We start from the raw sequence: 22,252 nt of genomic DNA on the forward strand, positions 1-22,252 counted from the left end.
GTAGGTTTGGATGGGGCCCAATAATTTCTAATAAGTTCCCAAATGATGCTGGTCCTACTGGTACAGGGACCACACTTTGACTACTGCTGCTCAGTGTGTGCAGTGCCTATAGTATCTCTCCAATGGTGTGTCTCCTTTTTAATTATGAAGACCTTAAGTTGGTCAGAAATATGATGTGTCAATGTTCCAGCGCTCTATCATGTTATATGATATTGAAATAGAAAGACAAGCTGCATTTGTCTGCCATCCACTTAGAAGGATCAATGCATTGATCTTTCATTGCCACCAAATGAAGTACCACTTCAAAGTGTCTGAAGAATCAACTATAAATAGGATGTAAGAAATAGAGTAAGACAATTGTCATATGCCTCGGGGCAAATACATTTGCCATTTAAGTGCAGGCTTCCCTGGAGAAACACTGAGTGAATGTTAGCGTACTTATGTCAGAAACCTATAATATGAATTCCTTCACAGCGCAGTAAGAATCTTTAAGCATGGCTGCAAATTAGCTATGCTGTAATAATTTTGTATAAAGATTTCTCTTAAGATTAGCAGCTAAATAACACATGCTACCAGTAGATTGTGTTTTGACCTGCAACATTGTCTTATGCAGAAATCAACGAAATCATCATCTGTTCCAAAGATTTGATTCAGGTGGAAACTCCAAGACGTTTTTGTTGTTGTTGTTGTTAATGTTGCTGTTGTTTTTACAAAGAATTCCCAGCCCTATATATAATAGGTTTATTTGAAATACATAAATGTGGGGCGTTTCCTCCTTGTATAGATATTCTGGGCTGAAAGGGCGATATGCTCCATTCTCTCCTCAGCTGGTAGAGGCTACCACTTTAACAGGGGGAACCACGGCAATCTGTAAAAGTCCAATCCTGTATGGTCAACCAAGAATACATACAATGCATTTTTAAATTGCCTTCAAGTCAGTTAATGGCTTGGAGAACAGGTAACACATACTTTTATTGTCTAGATATAAATCTATTAAGCTCAACGTTAGTTTTATTTGTTGAAAGTTAGAATTAACCTATGAAAAATAAAGAAAGTGAGGGGAAGAGATTTATCCTTTTTTTGAATATCTATTGTGACAAGCACCGTTCAGGTATTGTAATTACCTAGAAGCGTTCTTTCTAGGTAAAGAATGTTAAGGAGTAATTGAGGCTAAGCAGCACAGAAAATTAGGTTCTCTGGATAGGAATTCACATTCCTTTGAAAGAGCCTGATCATTTAGTGATACCTGTAGCTCCTCAGAAATATCAGGCTCTTCTAAGAATGATACTATATATTAACAACTGCTTTCTGTAAGGTCGAATCTTAAACGGCACCGCGAAACAGAGGAAAGCTTCAAGTGAGCTTTATTAGGGAGCGCTCCCAGGCGAGGTTCACTGGTCTGAGAGAAAGGGGCCAGAGAGGTTGCACCCGGGCGAGGGTTGGGCAAGATTTTATAGGGGAAGAAGGGAAAGGGGTGTGGTGAATCTGGGAGGGCGCAGGGTATTCCTTATTTGGTGGTCTTTTCGGGTATCCTGGGGGACGGTTAGTCCCGCCCCTCGAAAGGCGGGAAGGCTGGGCCGGGTTCAAGGTCCCCAGGTCAGTTCCTGGAACTGGGTGGTCCGGAATGTCTCCAGGGCAGTTTCTGGAATTGGGTGGTCCGGAATGTCTCCAGGGAAGTTTCTGGAACTGGGTGGTCCGGAGAATTTCGGTCTGATGCAACCTGTGAATCTGATTGTTTTCCCCTGCCTCGGGCCAGTTGGCCTTACACCCCGACATCTTTGGTGTAAAGGGGCTGCGTTCTGATCTCTGGCTACTTCATGCTGAATGGGGGCGTCGAAAGGGGAGTCGGGCGACCAGAGAGGTCCGAGGCTTCGGGGAGGCCAGTGGGGGGTTCTGTAGGAAGCAAGGTGTAAGGACCGAGGAGCATCTGGTTTGTGGCCACCCGAGAGACTTCCTCCATGCGCCTGAGAAGGAACCTAAGAAAACAGGGAGCAAACGTGAGCAAGATACAGATGAGAATTAAGGGGCCTAAGATTGGTGTTAGCCAGGTATAGAGGGTGGATCGCCGCCAATCGGGAATTGGGGAGGCGGACTGTTGGTGTTTGCGTTGAAGTTCTTCTCTTAAGCGATGGAGGGCTTTTACGTTGTCTTCGACGAGTCCTGTTTCATTGATGTAATAGCAGCATTCCTCCTGTAGGAAGAGGCAGGTACCTCCTTTGTCGGCCGTCAGGAGATCCAGGGCTCGTCAATTCTGGAGAGCGACTCGGGCTATGGAGGTGATTTGGCGCTGGAGAGAGGAGATGGAGCCCGCGGAGGCTTCAGTGTCTAGCTGGAGTTTATGTTCTAAGTCGCGGGATGCTGAAACACTATGTGTTAGAGCTCCCCCCCGAGGCCTGCAGCAACCAGGGAGGAGGCGAGACAGATGCCTGCGACCAGAGGAAGAAAGATAGCTCTTTTTCGTCGGGTAAAGGGCGGCGTGATTAGCGAGGAAAATTCGGCTTGGCTATACAGTGTGAGTTGTGGGACGAGAGAGAGTTGTGGGATACATGGGAAGGGGGAGGAAGAATTGATCTCTTTTGTGAGGGAACCATTGCACCACAAAAACATGCCTGGTGGTGCTTCAACTGATGTGTTTACCGTGAGGGATGAGTTGCAAAGAAACCCAGTATCAGCTAGATTTGGGCGGCTGCCGTAACAGATGGTGAGATTTTTCGAATCAAGGAGGCAGAAGGGAAGCCGGGTTCAGGCGAGGGGAGAGATCAAGAGAAATAGCTGGGTTTTCAATAAACAGTAGGTGGAACTCCTGGATGCGGGAGGAGCCCAGGAGGGAGAGAGACTTGTGGCCTAGGAGGTCGACCAGCGGGTGGGAGGAAAACACGGTTAGTGGGTGGGCCAGAGTCAGTTTGAGTGCTTGTTTGGTCAGTTCGGCTGCCGCTGCTAGCACCCGAAGGCATGGTTGCCATCCCCGAATGGTTGAATGGTTGGGTCTAGCTGTTTGGAGAGGTAAGCCACGGGGCGGTAGGAAGGCCCTACAGGCTGGGCAAGGAGTCCAGTGGCTATTCCGGCCCGTTCATCCACAAAAAGGTGCAAAGGTCGGTTTGGGTTGGGCAGAGAAAGAGGAGGAGAAGATATCAGAGTGTTGGAGGGTGAGAAAGGCCTGCCGAACGGCGGAAGGAGAGGTGAGGGGTCCTTGAGGGGTTTCTTTAGCGGCTAGATATCAGGGTTTAGCGAGGAGAGCAAAGTTAGGGATCCAGTGTCGGAAAAATCCTATAAGGCCCCAAAAGGAGAGAATTTGTTCCGCTGTTTCCGGAGGCTGGAGTTCACGGATAATCCGGGTGCAATTGGCTGTTAGACCTTTTGTGGTAGGGGTAAGGTGGAGCCCCAGGTAGGTTACAGAAGATACAGATAACTGAGCCTTGGCTGGGGAGACCCGATAACCGCGAGAGCCAAGGTAATTGAGGAGATCTGCAGTATGTTGTCTTGAGAGGCTGAGAGATGGGCTACAAAGGAGGAGGTCATCTACATATTGAAGGAGTGTGCTGGGGGTAAGGGAACAGGAAGTGAGGTCCCGTGCGAGCGCCTGACCAAAGAGGTGAGGACTGTCGCGGAAGCCCTGGGGAAGAACTGTCCAGGTGAGCTGACTGGAAGTATGAGTATCCGGATCCGTCCAGGTAAAGGCAAAGAGGAAATAGGAGTCGGGATGTAGGGGGATAGTGAAAAAGGCATCTTTGAGATCCAGAACCATAAAGTGGGTTGTGGATGGGGGGATATGGGAGAGCAAGGTGTATGGGTTTGGTACTACTGGGTGGAGAGGAATTATGGCCTCATTGATTATTCGGAGGTCCTGGACCAGGCGATAATCCCCAGAGGCCTTGCAGACAGGCAGGATGGGGGTGTTGCAGGGAGAGTCAGTAGGGATAAGGAGTCCCTGGTTTAGGAGTCTGGTGATAATAGGTTGTAGGCCCCTAAGGTGAGTCTCAGAGATGGGAAATTGGGGCCTTGATGGAAATTTGGAGGGGTCCTTTAGGCGGATGAGGACGGGGGAATGGTGTGTTGCTATTATGGGCTTAGAAGTTTCCCAGACTTGGGGATTGATTGGGTTCGGTGTGATTGGAAGAGGGGGATACGAGGGGGAGGGTTCTAGAGACAGGCCGAGAAGAGGAAGCAAGAGTTGGGAGGAGGGGACCTTAGGGTCAAGTCTAACCAGCTGGAGGGAGGCCCCTAAGTGGAAAAGGACATCTCGGCCTAGCAAGGGAACTGGGCAGGATGGTATGACTAAGAAGGAATGAGTAAAAGGGAGTCCTTCGATATGACATGGGAGTGGACCGGTCTGGAGTGGGAAGGATGGTTTGCCATCAATACCCATGACCGAGATCTGGGAAGGAGAAACTGGCCCGGAATAAGTAGGCAGGACCGAATAGGTAGCCCGCGTGTCCACCAGAAACGAGATGGACTTACCCGCTACCTGTAGCGTTACCCTGGGCTTGGTGAGGGTGATGGGGGTCTAAGAGTCCGGGCGCCGTCAGTCGTCAGCCAATTCCAGCAGTTCGAGTGGTAATGCCGTTGGGTCGGCCTGCCCCCCGCGCGGAGACGCTGAGGGAGGGCCAGTCGTAGGGCAGTCACTCTTCCAGTGGCCCGTTAGCCTACAGCTGGGACAGGGCTTAGAAGGAGGTCGGGGATTGGGACATTGGCAAGCCTGTATTTGGAGATAGGGTCCTTAGAGAGGTAATTAAGGTATAATGAGGTCATATGTGTTGGTCGTAATTCAATATGCCTGACGTCCTTAAAAGAAAAGGAGATTGAGACACAGACACAACCATGCACAGAAGGAAGACCAGGTGAAGACACAGGGGACGATGTATCTATAAGCTAAGGAGAGAGGCCTCAGAAGAAGTCAACCCTGCTGACACTTTTATCTTGAAAATCTAGTCTCCAAAACAGTGAGACAATAAAATTGTGTTGTTTAAGTTACTCAGTCTGACCACAAACGCGGTGGCTTAAAACAGTAGAAATGGATTCTTTCCAGGTCTGGAAGCCAGAAGTTTGAAATCAACTTCACTGGCATGGAATCAAGATGTTGGCAGGGCTGTACTCTCCTGGGAAGCTCTGGGGGAAAATCCCTTCCTTGTCTCTTCCAGCTTCTGGGGCTTCCAGCATTCCTTGGCTTATGGCTGCATCACTCCAAGCTGTGCCTTTGTGATCATGTGCCTTTACCTCTTCTGTCTGTGTCTTCCCTTTGCCTCTCTTTTATACTGATACTTGTAATTGCATTCAGGGCCCACCAGGTTAATCCAGATAATCTCCCCTTGTCATAACCCTTCACTTAGTTACTTTTATAAAGACCTTTTCCCATATAAGGTACAAGTTACAGGTTCCAGGGGTTAGGACCAGCATCGTTGGGAGCCATTATTCAGCCTAATGGGGGGAATGCATTCAGATACCCACTGAGCGAACACAAGTTGCCTTCTTGTTACCCTTGCATTAGTAATGCTTAATGAACAAGATGTTCAGTGGACCTGCTCATGTTGAGATCAGGGAGAGATGAAGAGTGGAAAAGAGAACACTGAGCCTTAAAAACTGTTGCAGAATATTTCTATAGTGACTTCAGCTTTGAGCTTTAGCCTCCTATTTTAAAGTGTTAAAGTTTATATTTTGGAATGGAAATAAGTAATTTGAATGTAAAAGTAGGATACAGATCCAGCCAGCAAGTGTCGGCAGTCTTTTACTGTTGCACCCAGTCTTGCTATTCAGTATAGGACTTTGCATACCAGAAATCGTGCTCTTTCCCCTCTGCCTATCCTCCCATCTCAGAGGCACAGAATGACAGGTGACTGTGTGTTAGAGCAGCTCACGTTTGTGTGGGAACAGCACTTTTGACCTCTGAATCTCTGGTGGCAAAGGGCCCAGAAAGGAAGAGGCAACTCTGAGACTCCTTTAACCCTTTTCTGTCACCTGTGGCCTCTTCCCGGGAATCAGAAACCACCAGGTGTGTCCGTGTCCCCATTTGCCCAGCACGTGAGCTTTGTTCCTTTGACTCCTTGAATGCTACCTAAGGTGAACCGTCTACCACTTTCAAGAGGAGGTCAGTGGTTGCTGGCTCCTGGGCTGCCAACAATGTCTGATAATAATAATAATGCCTCCTATTTAGTTTAGTATTTGATACCAAAGGGCACTTTGGGGCAGGTTCTGCCTTCCAGATACTGGAAATACAAAAGCAGAGAAGACACATTTTCAGCCCTTAGGCATCATTTCAATCCAGTTAATTATAACTCATTCAAGCCCAAAAACTCAAGGAGGAGGATGAGAGAGGTATTACTATGCTCATCCTCCAAATGAGGGAGCTTAGGGTTAAAAGCTTATTTAAAAAAAAAAAAAAAAGTAAAATTGTGACTTTTATACAGACATAAGAATGGACATGCATTAAAGATTTTGTTTAAATCATTCAGTGTGGGAACCAGGCAGATGTTAAAGCTGGTTCAGAAAAGAAGTCAAGGGAACCCCCTGGCGGTCCAGTGGTTAAGACTCTGCGCTCTCACTGCCCAAGGGCCTGGGTTCAGTCCCTAGCTGGGGAACTAAAATCCTGCAAGCTGCATGGCCAAAAAAGAAAGTCTAGAAGCACATATTTGTGTGGAACAAAGGAAGGAAGGTTGAAGTGAACTGTAGATGGAAGCACAACTGTTCCCACCTCATCCCCCCTTCATCCCCCTACATTGGTGGCAGAGGGAGACTGAAGGAAATCAATAGAACTCATACCAGACAGGACAGAATTTGTATGCCTGCTACTTACAGCATACAGAGTAGTAAAATTGCTCCCATGGAATCAAAATCAAATAAATCAAGGATATGTAGACATACACAGGGTTTCCCAAATAGGGCCTGCATGTGAATCTTAACTCCCTGGCACCAGGTTAGAGACAACCTGTTCTACACAATCAGGCCTGCTTTGTCTCGAAATGCTCATTGAAGCAGCCCATGTAGCAAGATGCAGCCGAACCCAACTCTTGGGGAGACTGCCCAGACTCTCCTCATACCAGGACACAACTCCCTGGGGGGAAGCCAGCTCTGGAATTTGCTCAGACATCCACTGCTTCTCACTGCGGTTGGAATGACAGCTTGAATTAGATTGAAAAGTAACCATTTGTTTCCTTCCAAATTCAGATGGGAAGAGCATAAGAGGGGTCAAAGGTACCAAAATGTGAACTCAGAAAGGGGCTTAAGTCAGGGACGTGGGATGATCATAGCTGTGGGGAAGAAAGCAGTCAGCCCAGAATAATAAAACTATAGCAGTTTACAAAATTGTGGCAGTTTATGGTTCTGAACATTCCATACTGGAAATAAATAGAAAAGCATTAAAGTCTCAGATTATCTTTGTGTATTAAATTTTATGTATTTGATATACTGGGCTGAAGAAAATGACATTAACAAAAAAAAAGATAGCGCCATTAACAACTTTGCCTACCACTAAAGACCTAAAAATGTGGCAACTCAAACAGAAACAAATAATCATTTCAGTGTAAACCGTCTCAGAAATCTAGGTCATCATCAGACTTTGGTCTCTTTGGGCTTTTGACTTGGAAAGAATGCTGTGCCTTTTTTTTTTTTTTTTTTTCCCCGTATGCGGGCCTCTCACTGTTGTGGCCTCTCTCGCTGTGGAGCACAGGCTCCGGACGCGCAGGCTCAGCGGCCATGGCTCACGGGCCCAGCCGCTCCGCGGCATGTGGGATCTTCCCGGACCGGGGCACGAACCCGTGTCCCCTGCATCGGCAGGCGGACTCTCAACCACTGCGCCACCAGGGAAGCCCTGCTGTGCCTTTTTTAGAAAAGTTGTCTTTATGCTCTAAGCCTTTTAAAAACTTATTCATAAGCTAAATGACTTTAACTCTGCACCAGGTGGCAAAGTGCTGCCTTATTGCAAGAGGCTTTATTGTTTGTTCTGGTTTTTGTTTTGTTTTGTTGTAATTGTTGTTATTTTTACTTTAAAAAAATCTTCCATTTCTTTTTCAAGGATCTTTTTCAACTTAAAAATGTTTGGCATAAGTAAAAATAGTGAGGGTTATTCAGTAATAAATGTCCTTATGGAATAAATGTGAAGACCCCCAAATTAAGGTCCAAAGCAAGGAAAGGTAAAAAATGAAGAGTAATGAAACAAGAAGATAGGGTTTCAGACGACAGCCCTGAGGGATTTGTCTTAAATTATAGTCACGTAACAGCAAGAGAAGAAGAGGTAAATTAATCTGTCAACAAGATGTAAGAATCAACCACTCATACAAAGAAGTGCTTTGTAGCTTCGTGGAACCATTGCCAGACACTCTTATGATTCAAATTACTCACATGGATAAATAATAAGTAAAAAAGATTATCACTCAAGATTTTAACACAATCTGTTTAGCAAAAATACCCCAATAATACACCATGAGTAATTCTTCAATACCCTGTATCCTACTGACTGTAGGCCCTGCTTCCTGACAACTAGTCACTTAACGAGTCACTAAAGGCAGCAGGAAGCAGCAGCCAGAAGATGCTGCTTGTCAAAGTTACCTTTCTAAAAATACTTTGATCACGTCATCTCCCTACTTAAAAAACCTTTGCTAGCTCCTTGTTGACAGTGGAAATGTCCCAAACTCCTGAACAGGGTACAACTGTCCTTTATTAGCTGACCCAGCTCTACATATCCGGTCCCATCTCAGCCACTGCTATGACCTGTATTGTGCTCTCCCCCCAGATTTGTATGTTAAAGCCCTAATGAAGCCCTCATTGTGATGGTATTTGGAGATGGGGCCTTTGGGAGGTAATTAGGGTTAGATGAGGTCATGATGTTGGGGCCCTCATGATGGGATTAGTGTCCTTATAGAAGAGGCACCCAGAGAGCTTGGCCCCCACCCTTCCTCTGCCAAAGCATGCACCAAGGAAAGCCCACGCGAGGACATAGTGAGAAGGCTGCCGTCTGCAAACCAGGAACAGAGCCCTTACCAGAAACTGAATCAGCTGGCTCCTTGATCTTGGACTTCCCAGCTTCCAGAACTGTGAGAAATAAATTTCTGCTGTATAAGCCACCAGTCTTTGGTATTTTGCCTTAGCAACCCATGCAGACGAAGACAGCCACTTTCTCTTAACAAAATTTCAGGTACACTAAACTTGCTATCCCCTTAACACCTGAGTGCCTTGTCAATATGCTGTTCTCTTTACCTAGAATGCTCTCCTAACCCTTCTCTGTCTTTTTAATAACAGGGGCTATTGCAAACCGACCACTCACCACTGTCATTTTCATCCAGATGGCTTATAATATTTGTTGCTTATTGAAGGGGCGACACCACTTAAACTCAGGGAATATATTACAATATATTAGCATCTATCCATGCATTTCTTTGGAAACATGGTCTTATATATCTACTTTTTTATGGCTGGTCTTGGTGAACTTACTTTAAACATGTTATTCTGAAGATTTCTTCTTTGGTTAACCTTTAATCAAAACTTCTGCATTCATTTTTATTATTTTCAAGCCCCACAGAAGTAGCTCTTCATCTAAAAAACCTTCACTCCTGGACTTCCCTGGTGGCACAGTGGTTGAGAGTCCGCCTGCCGATGCAGGGAACACGGGTTCGTGCCCCGGTCCGGGAAGATCCCACATGCCGCGGAGCGGCTGGGCCTGTGAGCCATGGCCGCTGAGCCTGCGCATCCGGAGCCTATGCTCTGCAATGGGAGAGGCCACAACAGTGAGAGGCCCACGTACCACACACAAAAAAATAATAATAATAAGTAGTATACCATTTGAACAGTGTCATTTTTCTAAAGTACATATAGATCAACTAGAAAAATGCAAAAGCTAAGAGAAAATCGTATTTAATATGACAGATTAATTAGGTGAGATGAAATTATTAGTCTTTTGCTGAATTCCAAGTCGGGATTAAAAAGTGATTGGACCTACGTTTTGTTTACGTCTGATCTTCTATAAGTACATGTACATACAAAAGCTGTCTGGGCAAAAATTTGGGGTTGCTTTTCATGCTTCTGAAGACTCCCATATTGTAATTTTTATACCACCAAGAGTATGAGATACATAACAGTCACAAGCACAATGATTAATATCAGATTTGCTTGTGATTATGCTATGAACTATATAGACATACAGGCAAATGAGAGGAGCAAAGTCAGGGTCAACCACAAGTAAGTTCATTTCTGTCAGCCCCGTCGTGAAGAACTGTGAAACCCAAACCACACAGCCCTGCAGGCCTCTGTTGCCAATAGTTGGTTGCCTCGTCACACTGTCCTCCAGCATCAGTGTTTTGAGCCTTTAGATTTTCTGTAGTTCTGTGATGCATTTGTTGAGTACTGTAGGGGGAGGAAAGAACAGCAGAGGGTTGCTTTGTTCTTCAGCAGTTTCATTGAGGTATAATTCACATATAATAAACAGCACACACTTAAATTTTCAGTTTTATAAGTTTTAACATTGAAATAGCCCCATGAAACCATCACTATGGTCAAGACAGTGAGCATCTGCATTACCATTACCACGAAAAGTTTCTTCATGCATCTTTGTCATCTATCTCCTACTAAATCTTCCCAACAGATCTGTTTTTTGTCACTAGAGATTCATCACATTTTCTAGAGTTCTGTATGAATGGAATCAAACAGTGTGCACACTTTTTTTTTATGGAAGAGAAGACAATGAGGCAGACACGAAGAAGTTATCAATGAATGAAAGAGCAAGGTGAACTCAACATGATGTGTGGCAAGATTGGATGACGTGCATTTCACAGAAGCAGTGATTTTTGAAGGAGGACTAAAGAAGTGGCTTATAAGAGGCTATCTTCATGCTCTGAGGTTCTTGGGGTAAAAGCAATGGCTCCCATGCTGTTCTCTCTAAAGGAAACTATTTGTAAGGGAAGGTCCAGATTTCTATTAGGGCTGGAAGGTGAAGGGAAAGTTAGAGAAAAGGCATGGGATAAGGTATCTCACAGCTAATAGATCGTAAGTCCAGAGTGTACACACTTTTTTTTGTCTGGCTTCTTCCACTAAGCATAATTATTTGAAGATTCATCCATATTGTTACACGTATCAATGACTGAGGCAATCATAGGGCTCGCCTTACTTGTCTCGGAAGGGTTACTCTCCGGCATTGCCTGATGTCTGCTGTCTAGAAAACCATTGTTGTATATATTTGATTTTATTGTTTGTTTGTTTCATACAGGAGAATAAATCCTGCCCTTGTTCTTCCATCTTGCCAAAAAGCAGAAGTCTCTGTCATAGAGTTTTACAGGAAAAAAAAAAAACATATCTTAAAATAGACTTAGTTTATTTAAATTCAAATGGTTATCAATTGACATACTATTTGCAGTGAAAACAAAAACAAAAATACTTCACTCAGAATATATCTTTTTTTTTTTTGCAGTACGCGGGCCTCTCACTGTTGTGGCCTCTCCCGTTGCGGAGCACAGGCTCTGGACGTGCAGGCTCAGCGGCCATGGCTCACGGGCCCAGCTGCTCTGCGGCATCAGACCGGGGCACGAACCTGTGTCCCCTGCATCGGCAGGCGGACTCTCAACCACTGCGCCACCAGGGAAGCCCCAAATTATATCTTAATGGAAGTTAATTGGCTGACATAGCAGGCAAAGAAAAATCCAATAAGAATCAGAATGACATCTTGGCAACTGACTAAATTAAAAGGCTAGTCTCTGAAACTTATACATTTTGCTATATAACCAAACCCACTGCTTATTGCTGAAAATTCTTATGATCAGAATTTTCTTTACATAAGATGCTTTTAATAAAATATTGACAAGCATATCTTTATGTATAACTTAGTGGAAGAAACCTTTATTCAATTACTGTTAAATAAATACATGTTTACTCTTAATCTATTGGTCTTGTAGTCAACTTGAAGAGTGGAGACAGGGGAGAAGCTGGAGCAGGGTTGGGGAGGGAGAAAAGGCTGCAGACAGAAAACAGCCAGTAATTTCATGTTAGACAGATGAAAAGAAAGAAAGAGAGAGACAGAGAGAGAGAAAGGAAGGAAGGAAGGAAGGAAGGAAGGAAGGAAGGAAGGAAGAGAAAATTTTTAAAAAAAGATTGATTTATGAAAAAGCTGGCACAGTACCAGACCATAAACAAAATCCCTCCAGGGCAGATTGTACAAAAGGCATTTCACAAGTTAAACAATCCCCTAACCGTCAAGGTTGTGAAAGAGACCAGAGATTAAAAACGGAAGCAGTCTCTCTTCTTTCTGTATTGTTTAAGACAGAAATTCCCAGTATCTTTGAGGCTGAATCTCAATATCATCATGAGTTTGATTCCCTGACATGCTCTCCAACCCCCCATTCCTTCTAGAAGTGTGATATGCTATTTCTCATGAAATTAAAGGTAATTTTATTCCATCTTTTGATTTGATTGGGCTACCCCGTGGACTCTCCCCAAACAGAAAGTGAGGTCCATAGATTTAGAAGATGAGAGCTGCCTGGAAAGGAGCTGACCCATGCATGGTGGGCTTTCCCATTTACTCCCAACTTCTCTGCTGGGTTCCTAACTATATTTAAGTGTAATTCCACCCTGCCTGAGCTTTTCTAGGTAAAGACTGGTTTCTGGGTCAGAACCCTGGTCTGTGAATACCACTAAGTCCACTGGAAGATGTTTTGCACATATAGGCTTTGATAATTACAATTTGTCTTTTATTTGAACAGTTCTTAGCAAAAGACAGTTGGGTGCTTAAATATAAAAGAACCACAATACCTCCTTCTCATAGAGCAGCTTATGGTATTATTAAGAGAAATTTGGCCAACAGTGGAGAAAGCAAGAAAAGTTAGTGCCTGGTAACCAGAGGTCTGCACATGCTGTTTTGTCTTGAATAATTACTAACAGTGCCTCCTTTTACTCTCAGAAGAGTTCTGGTGTGAATGATAAAATATAAGGTCACTCTACAAACAACCCTACTAATACTTTAAGAGATACTCTTGCATTCTGTGGACATGGTTAAATACTGTGACATACACAAAAGCTCCTTGATAATAAGGGATTAGTGCAATTGCAGTGAATCAAAAGTCTGAAAGCATATCACAGGCATACTTTACTTTATCGCGCTTTGCAGATACTGCATTTTTTACACACCGAAGGTTTATGGCGATACATTCCACAAGAAATAATGAGTGTGCTGCTCTGCATGCAAAGGAAGTGGTTTCTTGAGGTGGAATCTGCTCCTGGTGAAGATGCTGGGAAGATTGTCGAAATGACAACAAAGGCTTTAAAATATTACATAAAATCAGTTGATAAAGGAGCGTGGGGTTGGAGATGATTGACTCCAATTCTGAAAGAAGTCCAACTGTGGGAAAAATGATATCAAAGAGCATTGCATGCTACCGAGAAATTGTCCCTGAAAGGAAGAGTCAATCGATGCAGCAAACTTAAATTTTTGTTTTTAAGAAGTTGCTGCAGTCATCCCAGGCTTCAGCAGCCACCAGTCACCCTGATCAGTCAGCAGCCGTCCGCATGGAGGCAAGACCCTCCACCAGCACAAAGATTACTACTCCCTGAAGGCACAGATGATGGCTAGAATTTTTAAGCAATAAAGTATTTTTAGGTTAAGGTAGTATATTGTATTTTTAGACGTAATGCTGTTGCACACTTAACAGGCTACAGTCTAGTGTAAACACCACGATTATGTGCCCTGGGAAATCAGAACATTCTTGTGACTCGTTTTATTGCAATACTTGTTTTATTGATGGTCTGGAACCCAACCTGCAATATCTCTGACGTGTGCCTGTAATTAATCAGTTATCTATTATTTTGTCCACATTTTCCACTTAACCTGCCTGTCCATCCCCCTGGGCCCTGGACAAGAGACAGTGTGCACACAGGTGCTCAGGGAAGACAGGGCTGTTTGGGAACCAGGGGAAAGGCTTGCACCAACCAGAGGAACTGGGAGAATATCAGCTCTGGGAAGGAACTCACACGTTTTTGAACCCAGCGGTCATTACAAAGTGATGAGTGCAGAGGGGAGGGAAGAGGTAATAGGAAATCACAAGTTGCCTTTGCCTGGTTCTGCTCCTGCCTGTTTTGTCACAGCCTGTGGCAAGGGGTGGGGAATTTAAAAGCACTTGTATTGCCTCGGTCAAGCTTAGAATATACTCCGCCCAACATCCCACCAACTGTCCAGGACAAACTCTTCCTCGTGTCCCCACTCCTGCTCCCTCCATTTGTTTACTTCCAAGAGTAGAAGGGAAGCTGCAGTGCAAGCATAAAGGTGAGCATCACCTGGGAAACAAGTTCCTGATAGAATGATGGCATCGTCAGTGGGTCTGTTCTGTTGTCTAAACTACAATTGGGACACTCATAGTCGCAACTAAAACCCATCAGAATGTTTAAAACCATAATCATCACTTGAATTGCTGGGAGGAAAGAAAAGCATGCAATTAATAAACACTTGTTAACCCAAAGAAAAGAACATTGGTCAGTATTCATGCAATTACTTGCTCCATAGCAGAAATGCCTAATTTTTAAAATAAAATTTATTTCTGGCTTTAAACAAACTATTTCCTGTGGTGTTTAATACATAGTAACACATTATGAAAGCAGATCAAGAACAATGAAGTCTACTTGGCCTTACTCCTTGAGGCTATTCAGATTACACTGATCAAATAGGATAAAAAGTCAGTTGTACTAGTCGGGATTCTCCAGAGAGACAAAACCAACAGGAGACATATGTATATTAAAAAAAATTTTTTTATAAAAATATATTAAATTTCTATCTAATATATAACATTGTACATATATAATTTACCATACAAATTGTATCCATATGAAATATAGATAAGAAATTATATATATAATCTCTTCTGATATATATAACAGAAAGAGATTTATTTTAAGGAATTGCCTCATGCAATTTTGGAGGTTGGCAAGGCCAAAATCTGCAAAGTAGGCCAGCAAGATGGAGACCCAGGGAGGAGTTGCAGTTCAAGACCAAAGGCTATCTGCTGACTGACTTCCCTTTGTCCCTAAGAGGTCAGTCTTTTTCTATTAAGACCTTCAACTGATTGGATGCAGCCCACCCACATTAAAGAGAGTAATCTGCTTTACCCAAAGTCTACTGATTTAAATGTTAATGCTTCATCTCTAAGCTAGTTCTACTTTGATTTTAACTTATGAAGTCCTGAGCTTCTGAGCCATTATTATCACAGATTTACCTCATACTCTTACATTAACCTAAAATATTTAAGGTGTTCCGTACAAACCATAGACCTCTGTAAATTTCTGTCACTGTTGCTGTCTGTTCTTAGAAATGTTCTTTGCCTTCTGGTTTTAGAGCTCTTTCTCTTCTATTTAGAATGACTATACCTATTGCACAAATTTTATTTCATGTAATCTTGCCTCAAACTCTTGAAAATGCAAATGTATTCATAGGGGAAGATAGTAGACACATATATAGGATCTTATTACAGAGTACTTGATAGTTTTATGCGACATAGTCCTCTTATAATGGAGTCACTTTTATTTTAAAAAATCCTCCCAGTGTATGTAGTCTTCGGGTTTTTAGTACGCCTCCGTTCTTCATTCCTAAGGAAGTCAGGGAGGTCAAGGGTCTGGGCAAGAGGGTCAGAGCCACAGGCAGAGGATCACCACCAAACCAGTGGACCAGGGCCAGCCTGGCTCGGGCCAGAGCAGGAGGCAGCAAGCAACAGCCACGCCAGAAAGAGCTGGCGCGGGAGCTAGGTCATGCAGCCAGAGGCAAACAGGCTGGGGAGGTTAGAGCAGAGCAAGGCCTCTCAGAGCTCACGGGACAGAAGCTTGGCCCTGGCCCTGCCTTCTCCTGTGAGCAGGCATCTGTAAAGTGGTTGTATTTCAGGCACTGCTTTTCTCTCCTTGCCTCCAACACTTCTAAATGACAGTAAATTCCTGGATTTTCGCACCTTCAGCAGCTCATTCTGAATCTAAAGTTGCTGTTAATATTAATCAGATATTTAACTAATATTAATCAGGGCAAACTGCAGAAACTATCATTAAGCAATTTGGACTGACTGACTTCTGCGAGAGATGTGGGATTTTTTTTTAAGCTTAAATGCCTCACTTCCAAACATGATCTTTTTCCTGTATTAAAACATAGTAAGTAGTTTCTTTCCTGTGTGGTTTATTGTAGAAGCCTTTTATGAAATGCTTTATTATTTAAATGGATTTATGAATGAAATGGGACACTTAAAGCCATTGTTCTCTAAATCACAAATACACTAAAACATTATTATAATCTGATGACTTTTTGAGGTGTCTTTCAATCTAAAATTAGAAACTAAACTACCTTTCTAATCGACTTCAATCTAGGCACCACTGTAAAAAATATGAAGAAAGTGTTTGGTTTGTTTCCCCTTCCAGGATCTACTTACCCCAACAATCACCACAGGTATCTTTCTCGTTCCACTGAACCCCCTTGTCCTTAACCCACAAATCCTTGATGCCTATAGAATGGATTTAGGACCTAGTTCTTCTTCTTCTTCTTTTTTTTTTTATAATTTGCTATTTTTCCATTCTGCTTTTTTTTTATTTAATTAATTTATTTTTTTATTTTTGGTTGTGTTGGGTCTTCATTGCTGCACACAGGCTTTCTCTAGTTGCGGTGTGTGGGCTTCTCACGCGGTGGCTTCTCTTGTTGCAGAGCATGGGCTCTAGGCATGCAGCTTTCAGTATTTGTGGCTCGCGGGCTCTAGAGCACAGGCTCAGTAGTTGTGGCTCACAGGCTTAGTTGCTCCGCGGCATGTGGGATCTTCCCGGCCCAGGCCTTGAACCCGTGTCCCCTGCATTGGCAGGTGGATTCTTTTTTTTTTTTTTTTTTGCGGTACGCGGGCCTCTCACTGTTGTGGCTTCTCCCGTTGCAGAGCACAGGCTCCGGATGCGCAGGCTCAGCAGTGGCCATGGCTCACGGGCCCAGCCACTCCGCGGCATGTGGGATCTTCCTGGACTGGGGCACGAACCCGCGTCCCCTGCGTCGGCAGGCGGACTCTCAACCACTGTGCCACCAGGGGAGCCCGGCAGGTAGATTCTTAACCACTGTGCCACCAGGGAAACCCTAGGACCTAGTTTTTAATCTTCTCATCACCAAAATCTCCCAAGTAGGTAATTCCTTTGCCTCTTCTCTCCATGTACAAAGTTTGAAACGCTGATTTCATTGCCATGCTGAGAAGATATAATATCACTTATGAGTAAAGAAACTCGGTCTTTCATTCGCCTGTATAGTATACAATGTATAGGGGCTATACTGAGGTAGGGCACACTGGCCACCTCATTCGGAATTGCTGGTTGTGAGCTGCACAACTCCATAAAGAAAACCTTCTAAACACTCTGAAAAAAGAGGCATCAGTTCCACACAGTATGTTGCTCTTTTTCACGTGAAGTGCTGCCTCAAAATGGTACTGGTGTCAGACAGTTGGTTTGCTGAGTTCCAGCTGTTCTGATTCTGCACTGATTAACACCATGACCTTGGACAAGAATTCAGTGTCTGCATTTAGTGTCTTTATTTATAAAATGATGGGTTAATTATCTCTAAGGTCTAACTTATTTGCTTGTCTTGTTCCTGGAAGAGGACCAATACAGAATCAGCAGACCCCAGCTCTACTTTCTGTTCTGTGGTTCTGTGCTGTGAGACCTGGAGATCAAGCTCGATTGAATGCTGTTTGTCCCTATTTCCCCAAATGCTAAGTAGGGACAACTTGAGTTACTCATGAGATTGATAGTGAAGTTACAATAATTGGTCATAAAAACAGTTTGAAATAATTTAAAATGTATTATACAAATGTAAGGGGCTCTCCACTTAAAATTAGCTTAGTTTAGGGCTTCCCTGGTGGCTCAGTGGTTGAGAGTCTGCCTGCCGATGCAGGGAACATGGGTTCATGCTCCGGTCCGGGAAGATCCCACATGCCGTGGAGCAGCTGGGCCCGTGAGCCATGGCCGCTGAGCCTGCGCGTCCGGAGCCTGTGCTCCGCAATGGGAGAGGCCACAACAGTGAGAGGCCCGCGTACCGCAAAAAAAAAAAATTAACTTAGTTTAATTGTACTTATCAAGGTGGATTCACCTGACTTTTTTAGGGGGAAAGACTTGTCTCTGCTGGTGAAGAAAGCAGAGCAAAACAATGGTGTCTAAGTCAGGACTTCAAGGGAGGAAGCAAGAGCAGAGGGTGAAGGTAAGGATATTTTTCCTGACCCAGTGTGTGGGCCAGTCCCAGCCCTTCTGGCTCAGGGCACCTGCTCTGAATGAACCAAAGTCTGGCTGAGGCTGGAAGTTACTGTGGATATTTCCAGGTTTGCATGTGCCTCAGAGGCCCATAGGGAATGAAGAAGACTTTCTTGACCAGTTCCCTCTTCAGCCAATTCTTTTACCATCCAGCCCCTCCCATCCCTGATCCTGAGGTCCATATCTTCTCAGACTTCTAGGACAAACTCAAGGATGCTTTAATGTTGCTGTTTATATTATGCCAAGCCAGGGCACTCTTAACTATAAGCTTGTACAACAATTAGATCAGGTGCATTTACTTTGATGCACTTTGCATTATGGGCAACCCTGAAAAGTACTACAGTTGTCCCTTGGTATCCATGCAGGAATGCTTCTAGGACCCTCTGTGAATACCAAAATGTGAGGATGCTCAAATCGCAGAGTCGGCCTGCTGCATCCACGGTTTCACATCTGCGTTGGATTAAACAAACCCCAGATCCTGTAGTACTGTATTTATTGAAAGAAATCTGCTTACAAGTGGACCCACGCAATTCAAACCCATGTTGTTCCATGGTTACCTGTATTTTCCTTCTGTCTCTTTCTAAAGCCTGCTTTCCTCTATTTCATGTTTATGTTCTTTAACAAACATTGAAAGCATTTAATCAAGTGTGGGAAGCAACCGAAAGTTATTCTAGTGCTGAGGCATCAGTAAGTTCTGTTTCTCCAAGGAACATTATTGTGTGACCTCACTAGGAAGGGGAGAGATAGAAGCGTACACTGTTTGTCATGTTTCTCTGCATAAGATATGCGGAGCAGCAGGCAAGCAGAATCGGGGCGTGGCTGGTTTAACTCTGGACACAGATTAGGCACCTGAAAAAGATGATGAGGCATCTGAGTTGCGGTGATATAGGCTTTAATGAATGACCTATGTGGGCTTACTCTAGATCTTTCCATTTCAGGTTGGAAATGAAATTAAGCTTCTGATAAGTGAACTGCAAGTCAATTTAGGGTTAATTTAATTTTTTATGTTTGTTTGTTTTCAACATCTTGTTAATTAAATCACAGTGTGTGGTAGTCAGGTCCTAGACTCAGGTCCTGGCTCACAAACTGATTTTATCGTCCTTTCTACTTACAAAATATGGGTGATATGAAAATCCATAATGCCTTGGGGAACATAAAATGCCAGTGAAGCTAGTTCCAGGACTTCCATGAGAAGGATATCAAGGGTAATTCACTTGAGTTCTTCCTTTGTGTCCAGAAAGTCAATAAAACTGCTACACGGAACAAGACTTGCCCAGCAACGTCAAGGAAAATTTAGGAGGAGGTTGTCAGAATTGTACCCTATGCGGTTCTGATTATACCATACCTTAATGTGCAATTCATAGGAAAAAAAGAAACAGATGCAGACCTAGGCTTGGGATTGGGGGTTAGCGTCCACAGGTGAAACAAATAGGATATAGACATAAACTTTCAGAGCTAAATTTGGAGGCTTCCACCTCTCTTTTTAATCCTTTCACCATCCTGAGACCCTGAGACTCTCCTAGTTCCATGTTTCAGACCTTCTTTTTCAGACCTTCAACTGTCAATAATCCTTCTAAATAAAGTACTGCCTAGTCCAGGGTTATTTATCTTTTAATAGGTGATTCTAGAAGACCTCATAGTCAAGAAAGAAACACATTGATAATCTGGTGTCCCACCCAGAGGACTTGTCTTTCACACAGCTGTGTAGACCTCAGACTTCCCAACCTTGAAGAAGACAAGAAGACACATTCACTGTTAGAATCTTGTTTTCTTCAAAGGAGAGTCAGTCCAGAGAGGAATCAGGAGGCCATTTGCCAGACACTAGCTTCAGCTATGTAAGCTGATGGGAATGAAGAAGACTCTTACCCTTTAATCCTTTGAGTTCTGGAAGAAAGAATTAGAAAGGCCCACTCTTGCTTTCTAGGTCTTACTGTTCTCTCATCTACACTCTGAAAGATATCTAACTCTTCTTTTACTGGGAAAACTCCCCTAAGTCTGCATTTTATCTATCAATACTTATGTGATAGAACTTTTCCTATTGCAAATCTTTCCTACTTTCCTGCTGACCTACTTGAGTGATCACTAGTATCAACTCACACTTATTGACTTGCTTACACACATCTTCCCTCCAGCCTCATCTTCTGTATTCTGAACACATTCTGAATTGTTTGTCTACCTAAAGAGAAATGGAAGTAATGCTGGTTAATTTATTTATTCAGGAAATGTTCTGTCTTAGCAAGATAAATTAACTGCTGTGGTCATTTCAGATATTTCACTGGAGTGGAAAATAATCCATTGATCCTGAGGACCAGCTTGCCTCTGCTCCCAGAAATATGCCAAGGTAGCTGTGGGCAGGTGAGGGTCTAGCCTAATGTCATTATGCATCCTCTTTCCTTTATTGTCAGTGTTTAAGGTCAGGCTGTGAAAATTGTTCTGCCATCTAAAAGTACCGAATAATAACAATTTACTACTATTGGGGTAACATAAATGTCATTTAGCACACATTTATTTAACATCATCTGTATCATAATCCCCTAGGTTCTGGGGGAATAAGCAATATAGACAACATACCGTGCCTCTAGACCATTTGGATTGGTACTCCAAGGCTTACTAGAAGGATTTAGCTATAAATCTTGATGGTAGGACTCGCCACCCTTCACAGGCTTATCTCACAGGCTGGCTCAGTTGCTTCTGGGTTTTCCCAGGGAGTTTGTCACATGTGCTCAAGAATAAATCCACTGAGGATCTTCTGCACTGGTTCTTCTTCAATGCCCAGTGCCCTCCGTGAGGACATGGCCCCCCTCCCCCCCAGTTTCCATAGGTAGCCCTGTCACTCTGTCAGGCTCTTCGGTAGTTTCCCCATGGTTGTACACAGGTGGGAATGAATTTTCCTCTGCCCAACATGATGTCACAATTTGTCATTTGGGCTTGAAGCAGTACAGAAACAGCTCTTTCAGCTTCTGCTACTATACCTTCCTGGCTAAGATGCCTGAGTTCACCTCTAGAATCTGCCTAAGGAAAAGATGCCTGTCATTATAGAGTGCTCATATGTGCCAGGTATTGTTCTAAGCACTTTACATGGTGAACTCATTTAAGCCTCACAATAGATTATGCTGGGGGTAGGGCTGGGCAGTGCTATTATCTTTCCCATCTTAAAGATGGGAAAAGTAAGGTGTAGTATATTAGTCATCTACTGCTACACAACAATTGACCACAAACTTAGTGGCTTAAAACAATAAATACTATGTCACGTTTCCTATGGGTCAGTGCATGGCTTAGTGGTGCCTCTGCTTCAAGGTCTCTCATATGGCTGCAATCAAGGTGTTGGCTAAGGCTTAGGTCTCATCTGAAGGCCTGACTGGGAAAGGATCTGCTTCTGGTCTCCTGTACATAGTCATTGGTAAGATTCAGTTCCTTTGGGACATTGAATTGAGGGCCTCAGTTCCTATCTGGCTGTTGTCCAGTAGATATCCTCAATTCTATGCCACGTGAACCTCCCCAACAGGATGAATTGTTTCATCAAAGCCAGCAGGGGAGACAGTCTGCCAACAAGACAAAAGTCACAATCTTTTGTAACCTAATTGTGGATGTGATAGCACAACCCCTTTGACATATTCCATTGGTTAAAAACAAGTCGCAGCTCCTGCCTATACTCGTGGGAAGATTACACAGAAGTGTCCATACTAGGAGACATGAGTCATTGGGGGTCATCTTAGAGTCTGTATGCCACATACAGAGAGGTTGAGTAACTTACTCTCTTAGCCCTTTGGGGCTGCTCTAACAAAATACCACAGACTAAGTGAGACGTTTATTTCTCACAATTCTGGAGGCTGGGAAGTGGCAAAATCATGGCACCGGCAGATTCAGTGTCTGGTGAGAGCCCACTTCACTGCACCCTCACTTGGTGGAAGGGGCGAGGAGACTGCTGTAGAGATTCTTTTAGAAGAACACTAACTTCATTTATGAGAGTTCTGCCTTCATGACTTAATCACACCTTAAAGGCCCTAACACCTAATACCATCACCTTGGGGATTAGGTTTCAATATGT

The sequence above is a fragment of the Aethalodelphis obliquidens genome, unplaced genomic scaffold, assembly GCF_003676395.1.
Source record: "Aethalodelphis obliquidens isolate GAN/ISIS:26980383/991018 unplaced genomic scaffold, ASM367639v1 scaffold3, whole genome shotgun sequence".
NCBI lineage: Eukaryota > Metazoa > Chordata > Mammalia > Artiodactyla > Delphinidae > Aethalodelphis > Aethalodelphis obliquidens.